The sequence below is a fragment of the Lissotriton vulgaris genome, chromosome 8, assembly GCF_964263255.1.
Source record: "Lissotriton vulgaris chromosome 8, aLisVul1.2, whole genome shotgun sequence".
Lineage (NCBI taxonomy): Eukaryota > Metazoa > Chordata > Amphibia > Caudata > Salamandridae > Lissotriton > Lissotriton vulgaris.
The window spans coordinates 155,383,783-155,409,925 of NC_141696.1; the positions used below are offsets into that span (position 1 = coordinate 155,383,783).

Below are 26,143 nucleotides of genomic sequence, written 5' to 3' on the forward strand. Positions count from 1 at the left end.
CAAGCCTGAAATAATTTAAACCTTCAAACACAAGGTGCAACTTTATGCACAGGACAATAAACACAGAAGATCACATGTGAAAGCATTTCATTTCACAGGTGTACAATTTTTATGCTTTTAGAATACCTCATACCTCTCACCAGCTTTTTAGGGTCCTGTATCCGACTCACAAAATTACCTTGCCTGCGACCTCTCTCTCTACACAAACAACTACTGCACAGGAAGTAGGAAGGCAGAAGGTGGGGTATATTATGCGAATGTGTGCTGTCATTTGCCTTGCAGATTCATGCAGGATTTCTAGATCCTTGCTGGATACAAGAGTGCAGACCTTGTTTCAGATCAACTGTCCCTAGCAGGGAACGTCTGAGCACATGCAGTCTTTTGCTCTCTAGCCCCTGGCCTGGGACTCACCCTCACTGGCTGAGGCGTGAATTTCTGCATACCAACGTTGCATAGATGGTACGTTTGTGGTCGGTTTGGGATGGGTGGGAGGTCAAAAGCAGGGAAAAGTATGTCGCCTTCACTTCTAGTCTCCTCTTCTAGGCATACCTGCCGTTCACTCACTCTGTCTTTGTTTCATTCTCTCCTTCCTCAACACCCCTTCTCACTCACTCGCTCTATCACTTGTGCTCTTTCCCCTTGCTCTGCATTTCATAGTGGAAACATCTCTTGAATGGAGCATTGGAAAATGAGGTTACATAAAATTAACAATCTACTTATTGGAAACCAAAAATATCACAAGACTGATTGTAACCCATTTCATTAATAAAAGGGACTTTTTGAGCACCCCCCAAAAAACACATAAAACACCACGAGTGCTAGAAGAATATTATACGAGCTTGAAGACAGAATTGGGCAAATTAATTTGCAGTTGAAACTGAAGTTTGTTACTTATTCAGATATTATATGCACTGCCAATTTTTAGCTGAGATTCTAAAAGAACTCAGAGACAAAATGGACTTAAAGTTTTGTCAGAAGTGGGATTCGAACCCACGCCTCCAGGAGAGACTGCGGCCTTAACGCAGCGCCTTAGACCACTCGGCCATCCTGACCACATGTTGCTTGATCATCTACAGAGAGGGAAAGATATTGTGAACCAAAAAAAGCACACAACTTAGGTCATGAGTGGCTAGAGCAAGAAAAAAACTCACTGCACTTTTCCAAGTAGACAACCATATAAGCCCATGTGAGGGAAATGATCTGATTTTTTCTCTCTCAAGAAAAAAGTAGAGTAAACACACAATTGTCAGAAGTGGGATTTGAACCCACGCCTCCATAAGAGACTGCGACCTGAACGCAGCACCTTAGACCACTCCGCCATCCTGACTTGCATTTGTGGAACCTTCCACAGGCCAGACAGCCATGCAAGTGGGGTACCGAAAAGGCATGCCCTCAATTTATTTATCCTATTATAAGTACTTCCAACAGATCTTTGAACAATCCATAGAGAGCAGTACCTATGAAGAACTCTTAAGACCTTTAAGGCGTACAAAGAGAAAGTGCTATTAACCAGCCACTTGAAAGGCCCAAAGCTGCTTTGAAATTGAGTCAACAGCCACCTCTTGGCTAGCTAAAGCAAATTCAACAAGGAATTTCAATGTCACAACATAGGGTGGAATACGCAAATCTAAGCAGCCCCTGATCACAGCCCTGAGGAAATTGCCGTAAGTGTGCTGGAGTCCAACTGTCTACCAGATGCTAGGCATTCTTCCATATTTGCATGGCCTGTCTGGCAAGGGCATACAAGAGCATGACTCTTCCAGATGAGCTCTTACATGGGTCCTATGCTCATATAGTAAGGACTGCACTTTGTCAGCAAGACTTTATACAACCGAAATATATGAGAAACCCCAGCTCTCTTGACTAGATGAGGACGGAATCACATCCCAGGTGAAGACCAACAGATGCAACTTCCATCAGATGTTAACCTGAAAAAGGAGATTACATCTCCAAAAGTCACGTCAGAAGTTGGATTTGAACCCGCGCCTCCAGAGGAGACTGCGGCCTAAACACAGCGCCTTAGACCACTCGGCCATCCTGACAGTGCAGAGTCTTAAGAAATGTATAAAAGTCACTCAGAAATTTCTGCCTCCATGCAAGCCTGAAATAATTTAAACCTTCAAACACAAGGTGCAACTTTATGCAGAGGTCAATAAACACAGAAGATCACATGTGAAAGCATTTCATTTCACAGGTGTACAATTTTTATGCTTTTAGAATACCTCATACCTCTCACCAGCTATTTAGGGTCCTGTATTATACTCACAAAATTACCTTGCCTGCGACCTCTCTCTCTACACAAACAACTACTGCACAGGAAGTAGGAAGGCAGAAGGTGGGGCATATTATGCAAATGTATGCTGTCATTGTGCCTTGCAGATTCATGCAGGATTTCTAGATCCTTGCTGGATACAAGAGAGCAGACCTTGTTTCAGATCAACTGTCCCTAGCAGGGAACGTCTGAGCACATGCAGTCTTTTGCTCTCTAGCCCCTGGCCTGGGACTTACCCTCACTGGCTGAGGCGTGAATTTCTGCATACCAACGTTGCATAGATGGTACGTTTGTGGTCGGTTTGGGATGGGTGGGAGGTCAAAAGCATGGAAAAGTATGTCGCCTTCACTTCTAGTCTCCTCTTCTAGGCCTACCTGCCCTTCACTCACTCTGTCTTTGTTTCATTCTCTCCTTCCTCAACACCCCTTCTCACTCACTCGCTCTATCACTTGTGCTCTTTCCCCTTGCTCTGCATTTCATAGTGGAAACATCTCTTGAATGGAGCATTAGAAAATGAGGTTACATAAAATTAACAATCTACTTATTGGAAACCAAAAATATCACAAGACTGAATGTAACCCATTTCATTAATAAAAGGGACTTTTTAAGCACCCCCCAAAAAACACATAAAACAGCACGAGTGCTAGAAGAATATTATACGAGCTTGAAGACAGAATTGGGCAAATTAATTTGCAGTTGAAACTGAAGTTTGTTACTTATTCAGATATTATATGCACTGCCAATTTTTAGCTGAGATTCTAAAAGAACTCAGAGACAAAATGGACTTAAAGTTTTTTCAGAAGTGGGATTCGAACCCACGTCTCCAGGAGAGACTGCGGCCTTAAAGCAGCGCCTTAGACCAATCGGCCATCCTGACCACATGTTGCTTGATCATCTACAGAGAGGGAAAGATATTGTGAACCAAAAAAAAAAGCACACATCTTAGGTTATGAGTGGCTAGAGCAAGAAAAAAACTCACTGCACTTTTCCAAGTAGACAACCATATAAGCCCATGTGAAGGAAATGATCAGATTTTTTCTCTCTCAAGAAAAAAGTAGAGTAAACACACAATTGTCAGAAGTGGGATTTGAACCCACGCCTCCAGAAGAGACTGCGACCTGAACGCAGCGCCTTAGACCACTCGGCCATCCTGACTTGCATTTATAGAACCTTCCACAGGCCAGACAGCCATGCAAGTGGGGTACCGAAAAAGCATGCCCTCAATTTATTTATCCTATTATAAGTACTTCCAACAGATCTTTGAACAATCCATAGAGAGCAGTACCTATGAAGAACTCTTTATGCCTTTAAGGCGTACAAAGCGAAAGTGCTTTTAACCAGCCACTTGAACGGCCCAAAGCTGCTTTGAAATTGAGTCAACAGCCACCTCTTGGCTAGCTAAAGCAAATTCAACAAGGAATTTCAATGTCACAACATAGGGTGGAATACGCAAATCTAAGCAGCCCCTGATCACAGCCCTGAGGAAATGCCGTAAGTGTGCTGGAGTCCAACTGTCTACCAGATGCTAGGCATTCTTCCATATTTGCATGGCCTGTCTGGCCAGGGCATACAAGAGCATGACTCTTCCAGATGAGCTCTTACATGGGTCCTATGCTCATATAGTAAGGACTGCACTTTGTCAGCAAGACTTTATACAACCGAAATATATGAGAAACCCCAGCTCTCTTGACTAGATGAGGACGGAATCACATCCCAGGTGAAGACCAACAGATGCAACTTCCATCAGATGTTAACCTGAAAAAGGAGATTACATCTCCAAAAGTCATGTCAGAAGTGGGATTCAAACCCACGCCTCCAGAGGAGACTGCGGCCTAAACACAGCGCCTTAGACCACTCGGCCATCCTGACAGAGCAGAGTCTCAAGAAATGTATAAAAGTCACTCAGAAATTTCTGCCTCCATGCAAGCCTGAAATAATTTAAACCTTCAAACACAAGGTGCAACTTTATGCACAGGACAATAAACACAGAAGATCACATGTGAAAGCATTTCATTTCACAGGTGTACAATTTTTATGCTTTTAGAATACCTCATACCTCTCACCAGCTTTTTAGGGTCCTGTATCCGACTCACAAAATTACCTTGCCTGCGACCTCTCTCTCTACACAAACAACTACTGCACAGGAAGTAGGAAGGCAGAAGGTGGGGTATATTATGCGAATGTGTGCTGTCATTGTGCCTTGCAGATTCATGCAGGATTTCTAGATCCTTGCTGGATACAAGAGTGCAGACCTTGTTTCAGATCAACTGTCCCTAGCAGGGAACGTCTGAGCACATGCAGTCTTTTGCTCTCTAGCCCCTGGCCTGGGACTCACCCTCACTGGCTGAGGCGTGAATTTCTGCATACCAACGTTGCATAGATGGTACGTTTGTGGTCGGTTTGGGATGGGTGGGAGGTCAAAAGCAGGGAAAAGTATGTCGCCTTCACTTCTAGTCTCCTCTTCTAGGCATACCTGCCGTTCACTCACTCTGTCTTTGTTTCATTCTCTCCTTCCTCAACACCCCTTCTCACTCACTCGCTCTATCACTTGTGCTCTTTCCCCTTGCTCTGCATTTCATAGTGGAAACATCTCTTGAATGGAGCATTGGAAAATGAGGTTACATAAAATTAACAATCTACTTATTGGAAACCAAAAATATCACAAGACTGATTGTAACCCATTTCATTAATAAAAGGGACTTTTTGAGCACCCCCCAAAAAACACATAAAACACCACGAGTGCTAGAAGAATATTATACGAGCTTGAAGACAGAATTGGGCAAATTAATTTGCAGTTGAAACTGAAGTTTGTTACTTATTCAGATATTATATGCACTGCCAATTTTTAGCTGAGATTCTAAAAGAACTCAGAGACAAAATGGACTTAAAGTTTTGTCAGAAGTGGGATTCGAACCCACGCCTCCAGGAGAGACTGCGGCCTTAACGCAGCGCCTTAGACCACTCGGCCATCCTGACCACATGTTGCTTGATCATCTACAGAGAGGGAAAGATATTGTGAACCAAAAAAAGCACACAACTTAGGTCATGAGTGGCTAGAGCAAGAAAAAAACTCACTGCACTTTTCCAAGTAGACAACCATATAAGCCCATGTGAGGGAAATGATCTGATTTTTTCTCTCTCAAGAAAAAAGTAGAGTAAACACACAATTGTCAGAAGTGGGATTTGAACCCACGCCTCCATAAGAGACTGCGACCTGAACGCAGCACCTTAGACCACTCCGCCATCCTGACTTGCATTTGTGGAACCTTCCACAGGCCAGACAGCCATGCAAGTGGGGTACCGAAAAGGCATGCCCTCTATTTATTTATCCTATTATAAGTACTTCCAACAGATCTTTGAACAATCCATAGAGAGCAGTACCTATGAAGAACTCTTAAGACCTTTAAGGCGTACAAAGAGAAAGTGCTATTAACCAGCCACTTGAAAGGCCCAAAGCTGCTTTGAAATTGAGTCAACAGCCACCTCTTGGCTAGCTAAAGCAAATTCAACAAGGAATTTCAATGTCACAACATAGGGTGGAATACGCAAATCTAAGCAGCCCCTGATCACAGCCCTGAGGAAATTGCCGTAAGTGTGCTGGAGTCCAACTGTCTACCAGATGCTAGGCATTCTTCCATATTTGCATGGCCTGTCTGGCAAGGGCATACAAGAGCATGACTCTTCCAGATGAGCTCTTACATGGGTCCTATGCTCATATAGTAAGGACTGCACTTTGTCAGCAAGACTTTATACAACCGAAATATATGAGAAACCCCAGCTCTCTTGACTAGATGAGGACGGAATCACATCCCAGGTGAAGACCAACAGATGCAACTTCCATCAGATGTTAACCTGAAAAAGGAGATTACATCTCCAAAAGTCACGTCAGAAGTTGGATTTGAACCCGCGCCTCCAGAGGAGACTGCGGCCTAAACACAGCGCCTTAGACCACTCGGCCATCCTGACAGTGCAGAGTCTTAAGAAATGTATAAAAGTCACTCAGAAATTTCTGCCTCCATGCAAGCCTGAAATAATTTAAACCTTCAAACACAAGGTGCAACTTTATGCACAGGTCAATAAACACAGAAGATCACATGTGAAAGCATTTCATTTCACAGGTGTACAATTTTTATGCTTTTAGAATACCTCATACCTCTCACCAGCTATTTAGGGTCCTGTATTATACTCACAAAATTACCTTGCCTGCGACCTCTCTCTCTACACAAACAACTACTGCACAGGAAGTAGGAAGGCAGAAGGTGGGGCATATTATGCAAATGTATGCTGTCATTGTGCCTTGCAGATTCATGCAGGATTTCTAGATCCTTGCTGGATACAAGAGAGCAGACCTTGTTTCAGATCAACTGTCCCTAGCAGGGAACGTCTGAGCACATGCAGTCTTTTGCTCTCTAGCCCCTGGCCTGGGACTTACCCTCACTGGCTGAGGCGTGAATTTCTGCATACCAACGTTGCATAGATGGTACGTTTGTGGTCGGTTTGGGATGGGTGGGAGGTCAAAAGCAGGGAAAAGTATGTCGCCTTCACTTCTAGTCTCCTCTTCTAGGCCTACCTGCCGTTCACTCACTCTGTCTTTGTTTCATTCTCTCCTTCCTCAACACCCCTTCTCACTCACTCGCTCTATCACTTGTGCTCTTTCCCCTTGCTCTGCATTTCATAGTGGAAACATCTCTTGAATGGAGCATTAGAAAATGAGGTTACATAAAATTAACAATCTACTTATTGGAAACCAAAAATATCACAAGACTGAATGTAACCCATTTCATTAATAAAAGGGACTTTTTAAGCACCCCCCAAAAAACACATAAAACAGCACGAGTGCTAGAAGAATATTATACGAGCTTGAAGACAGAATTGGGCAAATTAATTTGCAGTTGAAACTGAAGTTTGTTACTTATTCAGATATTATATGCACTGCCAATTTTTAGCTGAGATTCTAAAAGAACTCAGAGACAAAATGGACTTAAAGTTTTGTCAGAAGTGGGATTTGAGCCCACGCCTCCAGGAGAGACTGCGGCCTTAACGCAGCGCCTTAGACCACTCGGCCATCCTGACCACATGTTGCTTGATCATCTACAGAGAGGGAAAGATATTGTGAAACAAAAAAAGCACACATCTTAGGTCATGAGTGGCTAGAGCAAGAAAAAAACTCACTGCACTTTTCCAAGTAGACAACCATATAAGCCCATGTGAGGCAAATGATCAGATTTTTTCTCTCTCAAGAAAAAAGTAGAGTAAACACAATTGTCAGAAGTGGGACTTGAACCCACGCCTCCAGAAGAGACTGCGACCTGAACGCAGCGCCTTAGACCACTCGGCCATCCTGACTTGCATTTGTGGAACCTTCCACAGGCCAGACAGCCATGCAAGTGGGGTACCGAAAAGGCATGCCCTCAATTTATTTATCCTATTATAAGTACTTCCAACAGATCTTTGACCAATCCATAGAGAGCAGTACCTATGAAGAACTCTTTAGACCTTTAAGGCGTACAAAGAGAAAGTGCTATTAACCAGCCACTTGAACGGCCCAAAGCTGCTTTGAAATTGAGTCAACAGCCACCTCTTGGCTAGCTAAAGCAAATTCAACAAGGAATTTCAATGTCACAACATAGGGTGGAATACGCAAATCTAAGCAGCCCCTGATCACAGCCCTGAGGAAATTGCCGTAAGTGTGCTGGAGTCCAACTGTCTACCAGATGCTAGGCATTCTTCCATATTTGCATGGCCTGTCTGGCCAGGGCATACAAGAGCATGACTCTTCCAGATGAGCTCTTACATGGGTCCTATGCTCATATAGTAAGGACTGCACTTTGTCAGCAAGACTTTATACAACCGAAATATATGAGAAACCCCAGCTCTCTTGACTAGATGAGGACGGAATCACATCCCAGGTGAAGACCAACAGATGCAACTTCCATCAGATGTTAACCTGAAAAAGGAGATTACATCTCCAAAAGTCATGTCAGAAGTGGGATTCGAACCCACGCCTCCAGAGGAGACTGCGGCCTAAACACAGCGCCTTAGACCACTCGGCCATCCTGACAGTGCAGAGTCTTAAGAAATGTATAAAAGTCACTCATAAATTTCTGCCTCCATGCAAGCCTGAAATAATTTAAACCTTCAAACACAAGGTGCAACTTTATGCACAGGACAATAAACACAGAAGATCACATGTGAAAGCATTTCATTTCACAGGTGTACAATTTTTATGCTTTTAGAATACCTCATACCTCTCACCAGCTATTTAGGGTCCTGTATCCTACTCACAAAATTACCTTGCATGCGACCTCTCTCTCTACACAAACAACTACTGCACAGGAAGTAGGAAGGCAGAAGGTGGGGCATATTATGCAAATGTATGCTGTCATTGTGCCTTGCAGATTCATGCAGGATTTCTAGATCCTTGCTGGATACAAGAGAGCAGACCTTGTTTCAGATCACCTGTCCCTAGCAGGGAACGTCTGAGCACATGCAGTCTTTTGCTCTCTAGCCCCTGGCCTGGGACTTACCCTCACTGGCTGAGGCGTGAATTTCTGCATACCAACGTTGCATAGATGGTACGTTTGTGGTCAGTTTGGGATGGGTGGGAGGTCAAAAGCATGGCAAAGTATGTCGCCTTCACTTCTAGTCTCCTCTTCTAGGCCTACCTGCCGTTCACTCACTCTGTCTTTGTTTCATTCTCTCCTTCCTCAACACCCCTTCTCACTCACTCGCTCTATCACTTGTGCTCTTTCCCCTTGCTCTGCATTTCATAGTGGAAACATCTCTTGAATGGAGCATTAGAAAATGAGGTTACATAAAATTAACAATCTACTTATTGGAAACCAAAAATATCACAAGACTGAATGTAACCCATTTCATTAATAAAAGGGACTTTTTAAGCACCCCCCAAAAAACACATAAAACACCACGAGTGCTAGAAGAATATTATACGAGCTTGAAGACAGAATTGGGCAAATTAATTTGCAGTTGAAACTGAAGTTTGTTACTTATTCAGATATTATATGCACTGCCAATTTTTAGCTGAGATTCTAAAAGAACTCAGAGACAAAATGGACTTAAAGTTTTGTCAGAAGTGGGATTCGAACCCACGTCTCCAGGAGAGACTGTGGCCTTAACGCAGCGCCTTAGACCAATCGGCCATCCTGACCACATGTTGCTTGATCATCTACAGAGAGGGAAAGATATTGTGAACCAAAAAAAGCACACATCTTAGGTTATGAGTGGCTAGAGCAAGAAAAAAACTCACTGCACTTTTCCAAGTAGACAACCATATAAGCCCATGTGAAGGAAATGATCAGATTTTTTCTCTCTCAAGAAAAAAGTAGAGTAAACACACAATTGTCAGAAGTGGGATTTGAACCCACGCCTCCAGAAGAGACTGCGACCTGAACGCAGCGCCTTAGACCACTCGGCCATCCTGACTTGCATTTATAGAACCTTCCACAGGCCAGACAGCCATGCAAGTGGGGTACCGAAAAAGCATGCCCTCAATTTATTTATCCTATTATAAGTACTTCCAACAGATCTTTGAACAATCCATAGAGAGCAGTACCTATGAAGAACTCTTTATGCCTTTAAGGCGTACAAAGAGAAAGTGCTATTAACCAGCCACTTGAACGGCCCAAAGCTGCTTTGAAATTGAGTCAACAGCCACCTCTTGGCTAGCTAAAGCAAATTCAACAAGGAATTTCAATGTCACAACATAGGGTGGAATACGCAAATCTAAGCAGCCCCTGATCACAGCCCTGAGGAAATTGCCGTAAGTGGGCTGGAGTCCAACTGTCTACCAGATGCTAGGCATTCTTCCATATTTGCATGGCCTGTCTGGCCAGGGCATACAAGAGCATGACTCTTCCAGATGAGCTCTTACATGGGTCCTATGCTCATATAGTAAGGACTGCACTTTGTCAGCAAGACTTTATACAACCGAAATATATGAGAAACCCCAGCTCTCTTGACTAGATGAGGACGGAATCACATCCCAGGTGAAGACCAACAGATGCAACTTCCATCAGATGTTAACCTGAAAAAGGAGATTACATCTCCAAAAGTCATGTCAGAAGTGGGATTCAAACCCACGCCTCCAGAGGAGACTGCGGCCTAAACACAGCGCCTTAGACCACTCGGCCATCCTGACAGAGCAGAGTCTCAAGAAATGTATAAAAGTCACTCAGAAATGTCTGCCTCCATGCAAGCCTGAAATAATTTAAACCTTCAAACACAAGGTGCAACTTTATGCACAGGACAATAAACACAGAAGATCACATGTGAAAGCATTTCATTTCACAGGTGTACAATTTTTATGCTTTTAGAATACCTCATACCTCTCACCAGATTTTTAGGGTCCTGTATCCGACTCACAAAATTACCTTGCCTGCGACCTCTCTCTCTACACAAACAACTACTGCACAGGAAGTAGGAAGGCAGAAGGTGGGGCATATTATGCAAATGTATGCTGTCATTGTGCCTTGCAGATTCATGCAGGATTTCTAGATCCTTGCTGGATACAAGAGAGCAGACCTTGTTTCAGATCAACTGTCCCTAGCAGGGAACGTCTGAGCACATGCAGTCTTTTGCTCTCTAGCCCCTGGCCTGGGACTTACCCTCACTGGCTGAGGCGTGAATTTCTGCATACCAACGTTGCATAGATGGTACGTTTGTGGTCGGTTTGGGATGGGTGGGAGGTCAAAAGCATGGAAAAGTATGTCGCCTTCACTTCTAGTCTCCTCTTCTAGGCCTACCTGCCGTTCACTCACTCTGTCTTTGTTTCATTCTCTCCTTCCTCAACACCCCTTCTCACTCACTCGCTCTATCACTTGTGCTCTTTCCCCTTGCTCTGCATTTCATAGTGGAAACATCTCTTGAATGGAGCATTAGAAAATGAGGTTACATAAAATTAACAATCTACTTATTGGAAACCAAAAATATCACAAGACTGAATGTAACCCATTTCATTAATAAAAGGGACTTTTTAAGCCCCCCCCAAAAAACACATAAAACAGCACGAGTGCTAGAAGAATATTATACGAGCTTGAAGACAGAATTGGGCAAATTAATTTGCAGTTGAAACTGAAGTTTGTTACTTATTCAGATATTATATGCACTGCCAATTTTTAGCTGAGATTCTAAAAGAACTCAGAGACAAAATGGACTTAAAGTTTTGTCAGAAGTGGGATTCGAACCCACGTCTCCAGGAGAGACTGCGGCCTTAACGCAGCGCCTTAGACCAATCGGCCATCCTGACCACATGTTGCTTGATCATCTACAAAGAGGGAAAGATATTGTGAACCAAAAAAAGCACACATCTTAGGTTATGAGTGGCTAGAGCAAGAAAAAAACTCACTGCACTTTTCCAAGTAGACAACCATATAAGCCCATGTGAAGGAAATGATCAGATTTTTTCTCTCTCAAGAAAAAAGTAGAGTAAACACACAATTGTCAGAAGTGGGATTTGAACCCACGCCTCCAGAAGAGACTGCGACCTGAACCCAGCGCCTTAGACCACTCGGCCATCCTGACTTGCATTTACAGAACCTTCCACAGGCCAGACAGCCATGCAAGTGGGGTACCGAAAAAGCATGCCCTCAATTTATTTATCCTATTATAAGTGCTTCCAACAGATCTTTGAACAATCCATAGAGAGCAGTACCTATGAAGAACTCTTTATGCCTTTAAGGCGTACAAAGAGAAAGTGCTATTAACCAGCCACTTGAACGGCCCAAAGCTGCTTTGAAATTGAGTCAACAGCCACCTCTTGGCTAGCTAAAGCAAATTCAACAAGGAATTTCAATGTCACAACATAGGGTGGAATACGCAAATCTAAGCAGCCCCTGATCACAGCCCTGAGGAAATTGCCGTAAGTGTGCTGGAGTCCAACTGTCTACCAGATGCTAGGCATTCTTCCATATTTGCATGGCCTGTCTGGCCAGGGCATACAAGAGCATGACTCTTCCAGATGAGCTCTTACATGGGTCCTATGCTCATATAGTAAGGACTGCACTTTGTCAGCAAGACTTTATACAACCGAAATATATGAGAAACCCCAGCTCTCTTGACTAGATGAGGACGGAATCACATCCCAGGTGAAGACCAACAGATGCAACTTCCATCAGATGTTAACCTGAAAAAGGAGATTACATCTCCAAAAGTCATGTCAGAAGTGGGATTCGAACCCACGCTTCCAGAGGAGACTCCGGCCTAAACACAGTGCCTTAGACCACTCGGCCATCCTGACAGTGCAGAGTCTTAAGAAATGTATAAAAGTCACTCAGAAATTTCTGCCTCCATGCAAGCCTGAAATAATTTGAACCTTCAAACACAAGGTGCAACTTTATGCACAGGACAATAAACACAGAAGATCACATGTGAAAGTATTTCATTTCACAGGTGTACAATTTTTATGCTTTTAGAATACCTCATACCTCTCACCAGCTATTTAGGGTCCTGTATCCTACTCACAAAATTACCTTGCCTGCGACCTCTCTCTCTACACAAGCAACTCCTGCACAGGAAGTAGGAAGGCAGAAGGTGGGGCATATTATGCAAATGTATGCTGTCATTGTGCCTTGCAGATTCATGCAGGATTTCTAGATCCTTGCTGGATACAAGAGAGCAGACCTTGTTTCAGATCAACTGTCCCTAGCAGGGAACGTCTGAGCACATGCAGTCTTTTGCTCTCTAGCCCCTGGCCTGGGACTCACCCTCACTGGCTGAGGCGTGAATTTCTGCATACCAACGTTGCATAGATGGTACGTTTGTGGTCGGTTTGGGATGGGTGGGAGGTCAAAAGCAGGGAAAAGTATGTCGCCTTCACTTCTAGTCTCCTCTTCTAGGCCTACCTGCCGTTCACTCACTCTGTCTTTGTTTCATTCTCTCCTTCCTCAACACCCCTTCTCACTCACTCGCTCTATCACTTGTGCTCTTTCCCCTTGCTCTGCATTTCATAGTGGAAACATCTCTTGAATGGAGCATTAGAAAATGAGGTTACATAAAATTAACAATCTACTTATTGGAAACCAAAAATATCACAAGACTGAATGTAACCCATTTCATTAATAAAAGGGACTTTTTAAGCACCCCCCAAAAAACACATAAAACACCACGAGTGCTAGAAGAATATTATACGAGCTTGAAGACAGAATTGGGCAAATTAATTTGCAGTTGAAACTGAAGTTTGTTACTTATTCAGATATTTTATGCACTGCCAATTTTTAGCTGAGATTCTAAAAGAACTCAGAGACAAAATGGACTTAAAGTTTTGCCAGAAGTGGGATTCGAACACACGCCTCCAGGAGAGACTGCAGCCTTAACGCAGCGCCTTAGACCACTCGGCCATCCTGACCACATGTTGCTTGATCATCTACAGAGAGGGAAAGATATTGTGAAACAAAAAAAGCACACATCTTAGGTCATGAGTGGCTAGAGCAAGAAAAAAACTCACTGCACTTTTCCAAGTAGACAACCATATAAGCCCATGTGAGGGAACTGATCAGATTTTTTCTCTCTCAAGAAAAAAGTAGAGTAAACACACAATTGTCAGAAGTGGGATTTGAACCCACGCCTCCAGAAGAGACTGCGACCTGAACGCAGCGCCTTAGACCACTCGGCCATCCTGACTTGCATTTGTGGAACCTTCCACAGGCCAGACAGCCATGCAAGTGGGGTACCGAAAAGGCATGCCCTCAATTTATTTATCCTATTATAAGTACTTCCAACAGATCTTTGAACAATCCATAGAGAGCAGTACCTATGAAGAACTCTTTAGACCTTTAAGGCGTACAAAGAGAAAGTGCAATTAACCAGCCACTTGAACGGCCCAAAGCTGCTTTGAAATTGAGTCAACAGCCACCTCTTGGCTAGCTAAAGCAAATTCAACAAGGAATTTCAATGTCACAACATAGGGTGGAATACGCAAATCTAAGCAGCCCCTGATCACAGCCCTGAGGAAATTGCCGTAAGTGTGCTGGAGTCCAACTGTCTACCAGATGCTAGGCATTCTTCCATATTTGCATGGCCTGTCTGGCCAGGGCATACAAGAGCATGACTCTTCCAGATGAGCTCTTACATGGGTCCTATGCTCATATAGTAAGGACTGCACTTTGTCAGCAAGACTTTATACAACCGAAATATATGAGAAACCCCAGCTCTCTTGACTAGATGAGGACGGAATCACATCCCAGGTGAGGACCAACAGATGCAACTTCCATCAGATGTTAACCTGAAAAAGGAGATTACATCTCCAAAAGTCATGTCAGAAGTGGGATTCGAACCCACACCTCCAGAGGAGACTGCAGCCTAAACACAGCGCCTTAGACCACTCGGCCATCCTGACAGTGCAGAGTCTGAAGAAATGTATAAAAGTCACTCAGAAATTTCTGCCTCCATGCAAGCCTGAAATAATTTAAACCTTCAAACACAAGGTGCAACTTTATGCACAGGACAATAAACACAGAAGATCACATGTGAAAGCATTTCATTTCACAGGTGTACAATTTTTATGCTTTTAGAATACCTCATACCTCTCACCAGCTATTTAGGGTCCTGTATCCTACTCAGAAAATTACCTTGCATGCGACCTCTCTCTCTACACAAACAACTACTGCACAGGAAGTAGGAAGGCAGAAGGTGGGGCATATTATGCAAATGTATGCTGTCATTGTGCCTTGCAGATTCATGCAGGATTTCTAGATCCTTGCTGGATACAAGAGAGCAGACCTTGTTTCAGATCAACTGTCCCTAGCAGGGAACGTCTGAGCACATGCAGTCTTTTGCTCTCTAGCCCCTGGCTTGGGACTTACCCTCACTGGCTGAGGCGTGAATTTCTGCATACCAACGTTGCATAGATGGTACGTATGTGGTCGGTTTGGGATGGGTGGGAGGTCAAAAGCAGGGAAAAGTATGTCGCCTTCACTTCTAGTCTCCTCTTCTAGGCCTACCTGCCGTTCACTCACTCTGTCTTTGTTTCATTCTCTCCTTCCTCAACACCCCTTCTCACTCACTCGCTCTATCACTTGTGCTCTTTCCCCTTGCTCTGCATTTCATAGTGGAAACATCTCTTGAATGGAGCATTAGAAAATGAGGTTACATAAAATTAACAATCTACTTATTGGAAACCAAAAAATATCACAAGTCTGAATGTAACCCGTTTCATTAATAAAAGGGACTTTTTAAGCACCCCCCAAAAAACACATAAAACACCACGAGTGCTAGAAGAATATTATACGAGCTTGAAGACAGAATTGGGCAAATTAATTTGCAGTTGAAACTGAAGTTTGTTACTTATTCAGATATTTTATGCACTGCCTATTTTTAGCTGAGATTCTAAAAGAACTCAGAGACAAAATGGACTTAAAGTTTTGTCAGAAGTGGGATTCGAACACACGCCTCCAGGAGAGACTGCGGCCTTAACGCAGCGCCTTAGACCACTCGGCCATCCTGACCACATGTTGCTTGATCATCTACAGAGAGGGAAAGATATTGTGAAACAAAAAAAGCACACATCTTAGGTCATGAGTGGCTAGAGCAAGAAAAAAACTCAGTGCACTTTTCCAAGTAGACAACCATATAAGCCCATGTGAGGGAAATGATCAGATTTTTTCTCTCTCAAGAAAAAAGTAGAGTAAACACACAATTGTCAGAAGTGGGATTTGAACCCACGCCTCCAGAAGAGACTGCGACCTGAACGCAGCGCCTTAGACCACTCGGCCATCCTGACTTGCATTTGTGGAACCTTCCACAGGCCAGACAGCCATGCAAGTGGGGTACCGAAAAGGCATGCCCTCAATTTATTTATCCTATTATAAGTACTTCCAACAGATCTTTGAACAATCCATAGAGAGCAGTACCTATGAAGAACTCTTTAGACCTTTAAGGCGTACAAAGAGAAAGTGCTATTAACCAGCCACTTGAACAGCCCAAAGCTGCTTTGAAATTGAGTCAACAGCCACCTCTTGGCTAGCTAAAGCAAATTCAACAAGGAATTTCAATGTCACAACATAGGGTGGAATACGCAAATCTAAGCAGCCCCTGATCACAGCCCTGAGGAAATTGCCGTAAGTGTGCTGGAGTCCAACTGTCTACCAGATGCTAGGCATTCTTCCATATTTGCATAGCCTGTCTGGCCAGGGCATACAAGAGCATGACTCTTCCAGATGAGCTCTTACATGGGTCCTATGCTCATATAGTAAGGACTGCACTTTGTCAGCAAGACTTTATACAACCGAAATATATGAGAAACCCCAGCTCTCTTGACTAGATGAGGACGGAATCACATCCCAGGTGAAGACCAACAGATGCAACTTCCATCAGATGTTAACCTGAAAAAGGAGATTACATCTCCAAAAGTCACGTCAGAAGTTGGATTTGAACCCGCGCCTCCAGAGGAGACTGCGGCCTAAACACAGCGCCTTAGACCACTCGGCCATCCTGACAGTGCAGAGTCTTAAGAAATGTATAAAAGTCACTCAGAAATTTCTGCCTCCATGCAAGCCTGAAATAATTTAAACCTTCAAACACAAGGTGCAACTTTATGCACAGGTCAATAAACACAGAAGATCACATGTGAAAGCATTTCATTTCACAGGTGTACAATTTTTATGCTTTTAGAATACCTCATACCTCTCACCAGCTATTTAGGGTCCTGTATTATACTCACAAAATTACCTTGCCTGCGACCTCTCTCTCTACACAAACAACTACTGCACAGGAAGTAGGAAGGCAGAAGGTGGGGCATATTATGCAAATGTATGCTGTCATTGTGCCTTGCAGATTCATGCAGGATTTCTAGATCCTTGCTGGATACAAGAGAGCAGACCTTGTTTCAGATCAACTGTCCCTAGCAGGGAACGTCTGAGCACATGCAGTCTTTTGCTCTCTAGCCCCTGGCCTGGGACTTACCCTCACTGGCTGAGGCGTGAATTTCTGCATACCAACGTTGCATAGATGGTACGTTTGTGGTCGGTTTGGGATGGGTGGGAGGTCAAAAGCATGGAAAAGTATGTCGCCTTCACTTCTAGTCTCCTCTTCTAGGCCTACCTGCCGTTCACTCACTCTGTCTTTGTTTCATTCTCTCCTTCCTCAACACCCCTTCTCACTCACTCGCTCTATCACTTGTGCTCTTTCCCCTTGCTCTGCATTTCATAGTGGAAACATCTCTTGAATGGAGCATTAGAAAATGAGGTTACATAAAATTAACAATCTACTTATTGGAAACCAAAAATATCACAAGACTGAATGTAACCCATTTCATTAATAAAAGGGACTTTTTAAGCACCCCCCAAAAAACACATAAAACAGCACGAGTGCTAGAAGAATATTATACGAGCTTGAAGACAGAATTGGGCAAATTAATTTGCAGTTGAAACTGAAGTTTGTTACTTATTCAGATATTATATGCACTGCCAATTTTTAGCTGAGATTCTAAAAGAACTCAGAGACAAAATGGACTTAAAGTTTTTTCAGAAGTGGGATTCGAACCCACGTCTCCAGGAGAGACTGCGGCCTTAAAGCAGCGCCTTAGACCAATCGGCCATCCTGACCACATGTTGCTTGATCATCTACAGAGAGGGAAAGATATTGTGAACCAAAAAAAGCACACATCTTAGGTTATGAGTGGCTAGAGCAAGAAAAAAACTCACTGCACTTTTCCAAGTAGACAACCATATAAGCCCATGTGAAGGAAATGATCAGATTTTTTCTCTCTCAAGAAAAAAGTAGAGTAAACACACAATTGTCAGAAGTGGGATTTGAACCCACGCCTCCAGAAGAGACTGCGACCTGAACGCAGCGCCTTAGACCACTCGGCCATCCTGACTTGCATTTATAGAACCTTCCACAGGCCAGACAGCCATGCAAGTGGGGTACCGAAAAAGCATGCCCTCAATTTATTTATCCTATTATAAGTACTTCCAACAGATCTTTGAACAATCCATAGAGAGCAGTACCTATGAAGAACTCTTTATGCCTTTAAGGCGTACAAAGCGAAAGTGCTTTTAACCAGCCACTTGAACGGCCCAAAGCTGCTTTGAAATTGAGTCAACAGCCACCTCTTGGCTAGCTAAAGCAAATTCAACAAGGAATTTCAATGTCACAACATAGGGTGGAATACGCAAATCTAAGCAGCCCCTGATCACAGCCCTGAGGAAATGCCGTAAGTGTGCTGGAGTCCAACTGTCTACCAGATGCTAGGCATTCTTCCATATTTGCATGGCCTGTCTGGCCAGGGCATACAAGAGCATGACTCTTCCAGATGAGCTCTTACATGGGTCCTATGCTCATATAGTAAGGACTGCACTTTGTCAGCAAGACTTTATACAACCGAAATATATGAGAAACCCCAGCTCTCTTGACTAGATGAGGACGGAATCACATCCCAGGTGAAGACCAACAGATGCAACTTCCATCAGATGTTAACCTGAAAAAGGAGATTACATCTCCAAAAGTCATGTCAGAAGTGGGATTCAAACCCACGCCTCCAGAGGAGACTGCGGCCTAAACACAGCGCCTTAGACCACTCGGCCATCCTGACAGAGCAGAGTCTCAAGAAATGTATAAAAGTCACTCAGAAATTTCTGCCTCCATGCAAGCCTGAAATAATTTAAACCTTCAAACACAAGGTGCAACTTTATGCACAGGACAATAAACACAGAAGATCACATGTGAAAGCATTTCATTTCACAGGTGTACAATTTTTATGCTTTTAGAATACCTCATACCTCTCACCAGCTTTTTAGGGTCCTGTATCCGACTCACAAAATTACCTTGCCTGCGACCTCTCTCTCTACACAAACAACTACTGCACAGGAAGTAGGAAGGCAGAAGGTGGGGTATATTATGCGAATGTGTGCTGTCATTGTGCCTTGCAGATTCATGCAGGATTTCTAGATCCTTGCTGGATACAAGAGAGCAGACCTTGTTTCAGATCAACTGTCCCTAGCAGGGAACGTCTGAGCACATGCAGTCTTTTGCTCTCTAGCCCCTGGCTTGGGACTTACCCTCACTGGCTGAGGCGTGAATTTCTGCATACCAACGTTGCATAGATGGTACGTATGTGGTCGGTTTGGGATGGGTGGGAGGTCAAAAGCAGGGAAAAGTATGTCGCCTTCACTTCTAGTCTCCTCTTCTAGACCTACCTGCCGTTCACTCACTCTGTCTTTGTTTCATTCTCTCCTTCCTCAACACCCCTTCTCACTCACTCGCTCTATCACTTGTGCTCTTTCCCCTTGCTCTGCATTTCATAGTGGAAACATCTCTTGAATGGAGCATTAGAAAATGAGGTTACATAAAATGAACAATCTACTTATTGGAAACCAAAAATATCACAAGTCTGAATGTAACCCATTTCATTAATAAAAGGGACTTTTTAAGCACCCCCCAAAAAACACATAAAACACCACGAGTGCTGGAAGAATATTATACGAGCTTGAAGACAGAATTGGGCAAATTAATTTGCAGTTGAAACTGAAGTTTGTTACTTATTCAGATATTATATGCACTGCCAATTTTTAGCTGAGATTCTAAAAGAACTCAGAGACAAAATGGACTAAAAGGTTTGTCAGAAGTGGGATTCGAACCCACGCCTCCAGGAGAGACTGCGGCCTTAACGCAGCGCCTTAGACCACTCGGCCATCCTGACCACACATTGCTTGATCATCTACAGAGAGGGAAAGATATTGTGAACCAAAAAAAGCACACATCTTAGGTCATGAGTGGCTAGAGCAAGAAAAAAACTCACTGCACTTTTCCAAGTAGACAACCATATAAGCCCATGTGAGGGAAATGATCTGATTTTTTCTCTCCCAAGAAAAAAGTAGAGTAAACACACAATTGTCAGAAGTGGGATTTGAACCCACACCTCCAGAAGAGACTGCGACCTGAACGCAGCGCCTTAGACCACTCGGCCATCCTGACTTGCATTTGTGGAACCTTCCACAGGCCAGACAGCCATGCAAGTGGGGTACCGAAAAGGCATGCCCTCAATTTATTTATCCTATTATAAGTACTTCCAACAGATCTTTGAACAATCCATAGAGAGCAGTACCTATGAAGAACTCTTTAGACCTTTAAGGCGTACAAAGAGAAAGTGCTATTAACCAGCCACTTGAAAGGCCCAAAGCTGCTTTGAAATTGAGTCAACAGCCACCTCTTGGCTAGCTAAAGCAAATTCAACAAGGAATTTCAATGTCACAACATAGGGTGGAATACGCAAATCTAAGCAGCCCCTGATCACAGCCCTGAGGAAATTGCCGTAAGTGTGCTGGAGTCCAACTGTCTACCAGATGCTAGGCATTCTTCCATATTTGCATGGCCTGTCTGGCCAGGGCATACAAGAGCATGACTCTTCCAGATGAGCTCTTACATGGGTCCTATGCTCATATAGTAAGGACTGCACTTTGTCAGCAAGACTTTATACAACCGAAATATATGAGAAACCCCAGCTCTCTTGACTAGATGAGGACGGAATCACATCCCAGGTGAAGACCAACAGATGCAACTTCCATCAGAAGTTAACCTGAAAAAGGAGATTACATCTCCAAAGTCATGTCTGAAGTGGGATTCGAACCCACGTCTCCAGAGGAGACTGCGGCCTAAACACAGCGCCTTAGACCACTCGGCCATCCTGACAGAGCAGAGTCTTAAGAAATGTATAAAAGTCACTCAGAAATTTCTGCCTCCATGCAAGCCTGAAATAATTTAAACCTTCAAACACAAGGTGCAACTTTATGCACAGGACAATAAACACAGAAGATCACATGTGAAAGCATTTTATTTCACAGGTGTACAATTTTTATGCTTTTAGAATACCTCATACCTCTCACCAGCTTTTTAGGGTCCTATATCCGACTCACAAAATTACCTTGCCTGCGACCTCTCTCTCTACACAAACAACTACTGCACAGGAAGTAGGAAGGCAGAAGGTGGGGCATATTATGCAAATGTGTGCTGTCATTGTGCCTTGCAGATTCATGCAGGATTTCTAGATCCTTGCTGGATACAAGAGTGCAGACCTTGTTTCAGATCAACTGTCCCTAGCAGGGAACGTCTGAGCACATGCAGTCTTTTGCTCTCTAGCCCCTGGCCTGGGACTCACCCTCACTGGCTGAGGCGTGAATTTCTGCATACCAACGTTGCATAGATGGTACGTTTGTGGTCGGTTTGGGATGGGTGGGAGGTCAAAAGCAGGGAAAAGTATGTCGCCTTCACTTCTAGTCTCCTCTTCTAGGCATACCTGCCGTTCACTCACTCTGTCTTTGTTTAATTCTTTCCTTCCTCAACACCCCTTCTCACTCACTCGCTCTATCACTTGTGCTCTTTCCCCTTGCTCTGCATTTCATAGTGGAAACATCTCTTGAATGGAGCATTAGAAAATGAGGTTACATAAAATTAACAATCTACTTATTGGAAACCAAAAATATCACAAGACTGAATGTAACCCATTTCATTAATAAAAGGGACTTTTTGAGCACCCCCCAAAAAACACATAAAACACCACGAGTGCTAGAAGAATATTATACGAGCTTGAAGACAGAATTGGGCAAATTAATTTGCAGTTGAAACTGAAGTTTGTTACTTATTCAGATATTATATGCACTGCCAATTTTTAGCTGAGATTCTAAAAGAACTCAGAGACAAAATGGACTTAAAGTTTTGTCAGAAGTGGGATTTGAACCCACGCCTCCAGGAGAGACTGCGGCCTTAACGCAGCGCCTTAGACCACTCGGCCATCCTGACCACATGTTGCTTGATCATCTACAGAGAGGGGAAGATATTGTGAAACAAAAAAAGCACACATCTTAGGTCATGAGTGGCTAGAGCAAGAAAAAAACTCACTGCACTTTTCCAAGTAGACAACCATATAAGCCCATGTGAGGCAAATGATCAGATTTTTTCTCTCTCAAGAAAAAAGTAGAGTAAACACACAATTGTCAGAAGTGGGATTTGAACCCACGCCTCCAGAAGAGACTGCGACCTGAACGCAGCGCCTTAGACCACTCGGCCATCCTGACTTGCATTTGTGGAACCTTCCACAGGCCAGACAGCCATGCAAGTGGGGTACCGAAAAGGCATGCCCTCAATTTATTTATCCTATTATAAGTACTTCCAACAGATCTTTGAACAATCCATAGAGAGCAGTACCTATGAAGAACTCTTAAGACCTTTAAGGCGTACAAAGAGAAAGTGCTATTAACCAGCCACTTGAACGGCCCAAAGCTGCTTTGAAATTGAGTCAACAGCCACCTCTTGGCTAGCTAAAGCAAATTCAACAAGGAATTTCAATGTCACAACATAGGGTGGAATACGCAAATCTAAGCAGCCCCTGATCACAGCCCTGAGGAAATTGCCGTAAGTGTGCTGGAGTCCAACTGTCTACCAGATGCTAGGCATTCTTCCATATTTGCATGGCCTGTCTGGCCAGGGCATACAAGAGCATGACTCTTCCAGATGAGCTCTTACATGTGTCCTATGCTCATATAGTAAGGACTGCACTTTGTCAGCAAGACTTTATACAACCGAAATATATGAGAAACCCCAGCTCTCTTGACTAGATGAGGACGGAATCACATCCCAGGTGAAGACCAACAGATGCAACTTCCATCAGATGTTAACCTGAAAAAGGAGATTACATCTCCAAAAGTCATTTCAGAAGTGGGATTCGAACCCACGCCTCCAGAGGAGACTGCGGCCTAAACACAGCGCCTTAGACCACTCGGCCATCCTGACAGTGCAGAGTCTTAAGAAATGTATAAAAGTCACTCAGAAATTTCTGCCTCCATGCAAGCCTGAAATAATTTAAACCTTCAAACACAAGGTGCAACTTTATGCACAGGACAATAAACACAGAAGATCACATGTGAAAGCATTTCATTTCACAGGTGTACAATTTTTATGCTTTTAGAATACCTCATACCTCTCACCAGCTATTTAGGGTCCTGTATCCTACTCACAAAATTACCTTGCATGCGACCTCTCTCTCTACACAAACAACTACTGCACAGGAAGTAGGAAGGCAGAAGGTGGGGCATATTATGCAAATGTATGCTGTCATTGTGCCTTGCAGATTCATGCAGGATTTCTAGATCCTTGCTGGATACAAGAGAGCAGACCTTGTTTCAGATCAACTGTCCCTAGCAGAGAACGTCTGAGCACATGCAGTCTTTTGCTCTCTAGCCCCTGGCCTGGGACTTACCCTCACTGGCTGAGGCGTGAATTTCTGCATACCAACGTTGCATAGATGGTACGTATGTGGTCGGTTTGGGATGGGTGGGAGGTCAAAAGCAGGGAAAAGTATGTCGCCTTCACTTCTAGTCTCCTCTTCTAGGCCTACCTGCCGTTCACTCACTCTGTCTTTGTTTCATTCTCTCCTTCCTCAATACCCCTTCTCACTCACTCGCTCTATCACTTGTGCTCTTTCCCCTTGCTCTGCATTTCATAGTGGAAACATCTCTTGAATGGAGCATTAGAAAATGAGGTTACATAAAATTAACAATCTACTTATTGGAAACCAAAAATATCACAAGTCTGAATGTAACCCATTTCATTAATAAAAGGGACTTTTTAAGCACCCCCCAAAAAACACATAAAACACCACGAGTGCTAGAAGAATATTATACGAGCTTGAAGACAGAATTGGGCAAATTAATTTGCAGTTGAAACTGAAGTTTGTTACTTATTCAGATATTATATGCACTGCCAATTTTTAGCTGAGATTCTAAAAGAACTCAGAGACAAAATGGACTTAAAGGTTTGTCAGAAGTGGGATTCGAACCCACACCTCCAGGAGAGACTGCGCCCTTAACGCAGCGCCTTAGACCACTCGGCCATCCTGACCACATTTGACTGATCATCTACAGAGAGGGAAAGATATTGTGAACCAAAAAAAGCACACAACTTAGGTCATGAGTGGCTAGAGCAAGAAAAAAACTCACTGCACTTTTCCAAGTAGACAACCATATAAGCCCATGTGAGGGAAATTATCTGATTTTTTCTCTCTCAAGAAAAAAGTAGAGTAAACACACAATTGTCAGAAGTGGGATTTGACCCCACGCCTCCAGAAGTGACTGCGACCTGAACGCAGCACCTTAGACCACTCGGCCATCCTGACTTGCATTTGTGGAACCTTCCACAGGCCAGACAGCCATGCAAGTGGGGTACCGAAAAGGCATGCCCTCAATTTATTTATCCTATTATAAGTACTTCCAACAGATCTTTGAACAATCCATAGAGAGCAGTACCTATGAAGAACTCTTAAGACCTTTAAGGCGTACAAAGAGAAAGTGCTATTAACCAGCCACTTGAAAGGCCCAAAGCTGCTTTGAAATTGAGTCAACAGCCACCTCTTGGCTAGCTAAAGCAAATTCAACAAGGAATTTCAATGTCACAACATAGGGTGGAATACGCAAATCTAAGCAGCCCCTGATCACAGCCCTAAGGAAATTGCCGTAAGCGTGCTGGAGTCCAACTGTCTACCAGATGCTAGGCATTCTTCCATATTTGCATGGCCTGTCTGGCCAGGGCATACAAGAGCATGACTCTTCCAGATGAGCTCTTACATGGGTCCTATGCTCATATAGTAAGGACTGCACTTTGTCAGCAAGACTTTATACAACCGAAATATATGAGAAACCCCAGCTCTCTTGACTAGATGAGGACGGAATCACATCCCAGGTGAAGACCAACAGATGCAACTTCCATCAGATGTTAACCTGAAAAAGGAGATTACATCTCCAAAAGTCACGTCAGAAGTTGGATTTGAACCCGCGCCTCCAGAGGAGACTGCGGCCTAAACACAGCGCCTTAGACCACTCGGCCATCCTGACAGTGCAGAGTCTTAAGAAATGTATAAAAGTCACTCAGAAATTTCTGCCTCCATGCAAGCCTGAAATAATTTAAACCTTCAAACACAAGGTGCAACTTTATGCACAGGTCAATAAACACAGAAGATCACATGTGAAAGCATTTCATTTCACAGGTGTACAATTTTTATGCTTTTAGAATACCTCATACCTCTCACCAGCTATTTAGGGTCCTGTATTATACTCACAAAATTACCTTGCCTGCGACCTCTCTCTCTACACAAACAACTACTGCACAGGAAGTAGGAAGGCAGAAGGTGGGGCATATTATGCAAATGTATGCTGTCATTGTGCCTTGCAGATTCATGCAGGATTTCTAGATCCTTGCTGGATACAAGAGAGCAGACCTTGTTTCAGATCAACTGTCCCTAGCAGGGAACGTCTGAGCACATGCAGTCTTTTGCTCTCTAGCCCCTGGCCTGGGACTTACCCTCACTGGCTGAGGCGTGAATTTCTGCATACCAACGTTGCATAGATGGTACGTTTGTGGTCGGTTTGGGATGGGTGGGAGGTCAAAAGCATGGAAAAGTATGTCGCCTTCACTTCTAGTCTCCTCTTCTAGGCCTACCTGCCGTTCACTCACTCTGTCTTTGTTTCATTCTCTCCTTCCTCAACACCCCTTCTCACTCACTCGCTCTATCACTTGTGCTCTTTCCCCTTGCTCTGCATTTCATAGTGGAAACATCTCTTGAATGGAGCATTAGAAAATGAGGTTACATAAAATTAACAATCTACTTATTGGAAACCAAAAATATCACAAGACTGAATGTAACCCATTTCATTAATAAAAGGGACTTTTTAAGCACCCCCCAAAAAACACATAAAACAGCACGAGTGCTAGAAGAATATTATACGAGCTTGAAGACAGAATTGGGCAAATTAATTTGCAGTTGAAACTGAAGTTTGTTACTTATTCAGATATTATATGCACTGCCAATTTTTAGCTGAGATTCTAAAAGAACTCAGAGACAAAATGGACTTAAAGTTTTTTCAGAAGTGG

At 43.5% G+C, this 26,143-nt stretch overlaps 19 non-coding genes across 19 annotated transcripts; all 19 read right to left on the reverse strand.

Moving 5' to 3' along the window:
• Positions 1–969: 969 nt before the first annotated feature.
• On the reverse strand, positions 970–1,052 carry TRNAL-AAG (transfer RNA leucine (anticodon AAG)). The gene has a single exon. It is a non-coding gene; the product is annotated as a tRNA-Leu (tRNA).
• Positions 1,053–3,344: 2,292 nt separating this feature from the next.
• TRNAL-CAG (transfer RNA leucine (anticodon CAG)) lies at positions 3,345–3,427 on the reverse strand. The gene has a single exon. It is a non-coding gene; the product is annotated as a tRNA-Leu (tRNA).
• A 631-nt stretch (positions 3,428–4,058) lies between these two features.
• Positions 4,059–4,141, reverse strand: TRNAL-UAG (transfer RNA leucine (anticodon UAG)). Its single transcript has one exon. It is a non-coding gene; the product is annotated as a tRNA-Leu (tRNA).
• A 1,024-nt stretch (positions 4,142–5,165) lies between these two features.
• TRNAL-AAG (transfer RNA leucine (anticodon AAG)) lies at positions 5,166–5,248 on the reverse strand. Its single transcript has one exon. It is a non-coding gene; the product is annotated as a tRNA-Leu (tRNA).
• A 2,287-nt stretch (positions 5,249–7,535) lies between these two features.
• On the reverse strand, positions 7,536–7,618 carry TRNAL-CAG (transfer RNA leucine (anticodon CAG)). The gene has a single exon. It is a non-coding gene; the product is annotated as a tRNA-Leu (tRNA).
• Positions 7,619–8,250: 632 nt separating this feature from the next.
• Positions 8,251–8,333, reverse strand: TRNAL-UAG (transfer RNA leucine (anticodon UAG)). Its single transcript has one exon. It is a non-coding gene; the product is annotated as a tRNA-Leu (tRNA).
• A 1,299-nt stretch (positions 8,334–9,632) lies between these two features.
• Positions 9,633–9,715, reverse strand: TRNAL-CAG (transfer RNA leucine (anticodon CAG)). Its single transcript has one exon. It is a non-coding gene; the product is annotated as a tRNA-Leu (tRNA).
• A 632-nt stretch (positions 9,716–10,347) lies between these two features.
• TRNAL-UAG (transfer RNA leucine (anticodon UAG)) lies at positions 10,348–10,430 on the reverse strand. Its single transcript has one exon. It is a non-coding gene; the product is annotated as a tRNA-Leu (tRNA).
• A 1,299-nt stretch (positions 10,431–11,729) lies between these two features.
• TRNAL-CAG (transfer RNA leucine (anticodon CAG)) lies at positions 11,730–11,812 on the reverse strand. The gene has a single exon. It is a non-coding gene; the product is annotated as a tRNA-Leu (tRNA).
• Positions 11,813–13,826: 2,014 nt separating this feature from the next.
• TRNAL-CAG (transfer RNA leucine (anticodon CAG)) lies at positions 13,827–13,909 on the reverse strand. The gene has a single exon. It is a non-coding gene; the product is annotated as a tRNA-Leu (tRNA).
• Positions 13,910–14,541: 632 nt separating this feature from the next.
• TRNAL-UAG (transfer RNA leucine (anticodon UAG)) lies at positions 14,542–14,624 on the reverse strand. The gene has a single exon. It is a non-coding gene; the product is annotated as a tRNA-Leu (tRNA).
• Positions 14,625–15,924: 1,300 nt separating this feature from the next.
• On the reverse strand, positions 15,925–16,007 carry TRNAL-CAG (transfer RNA leucine (anticodon CAG)). The gene has a single exon. It is a non-coding gene; the product is annotated as a tRNA-Leu (tRNA).
• A 2,014-nt stretch (positions 16,008–18,021) lies between these two features.
• On the reverse strand, positions 18,022–18,104 carry TRNAL-CAG (transfer RNA leucine (anticodon CAG)). The gene has a single exon. It is a non-coding gene; the product is annotated as a tRNA-Leu (tRNA).
• A 631-nt stretch (positions 18,105–18,735) lies between these two features.
• Positions 18,736–18,818, reverse strand: TRNAL-UAG (transfer RNA leucine (anticodon UAG)). The gene has a single exon. It is a non-coding gene; the product is annotated as a tRNA-Leu (tRNA).
• Positions 18,819–19,842: 1,024 nt separating this feature from the next.
• On the reverse strand, positions 19,843–19,925 carry TRNAL-AAG (transfer RNA leucine (anticodon AAG)). The gene has a single exon. It is a non-coding gene; the product is annotated as a tRNA-Leu (tRNA).
• Positions 19,926–20,117: 192 nt separating this feature from the next.
• On the reverse strand, positions 20,118–20,200 carry TRNAL-CAG (transfer RNA leucine (anticodon CAG)). The gene has a single exon. It is a non-coding gene; the product is annotated as a tRNA-Leu (tRNA).
• Positions 20,201–21,938: 1,738 nt separating this feature from the next.
• Positions 21,939–22,021, reverse strand: TRNAL-AAG (transfer RNA leucine (anticodon AAG)). Its single transcript has one exon. It is a non-coding gene; the product is annotated as a tRNA-Leu (tRNA).
• Positions 22,022–22,213: 192 nt separating this feature from the next.
• TRNAL-CAG (transfer RNA leucine (anticodon CAG)) lies at positions 22,214–22,296 on the reverse strand. The gene has a single exon. It is a non-coding gene; the product is annotated as a tRNA-Leu (tRNA).
• Positions 22,297–24,035: 1,739 nt separating this feature from the next.
• On the reverse strand, positions 24,036–24,118 carry TRNAL-AAG (transfer RNA leucine (anticodon AAG)). Its single transcript has one exon. It is a non-coding gene; the product is annotated as a tRNA-Leu (tRNA).
• Positions 24,119–26,143: the final 2,025 nt, after the last annotated feature.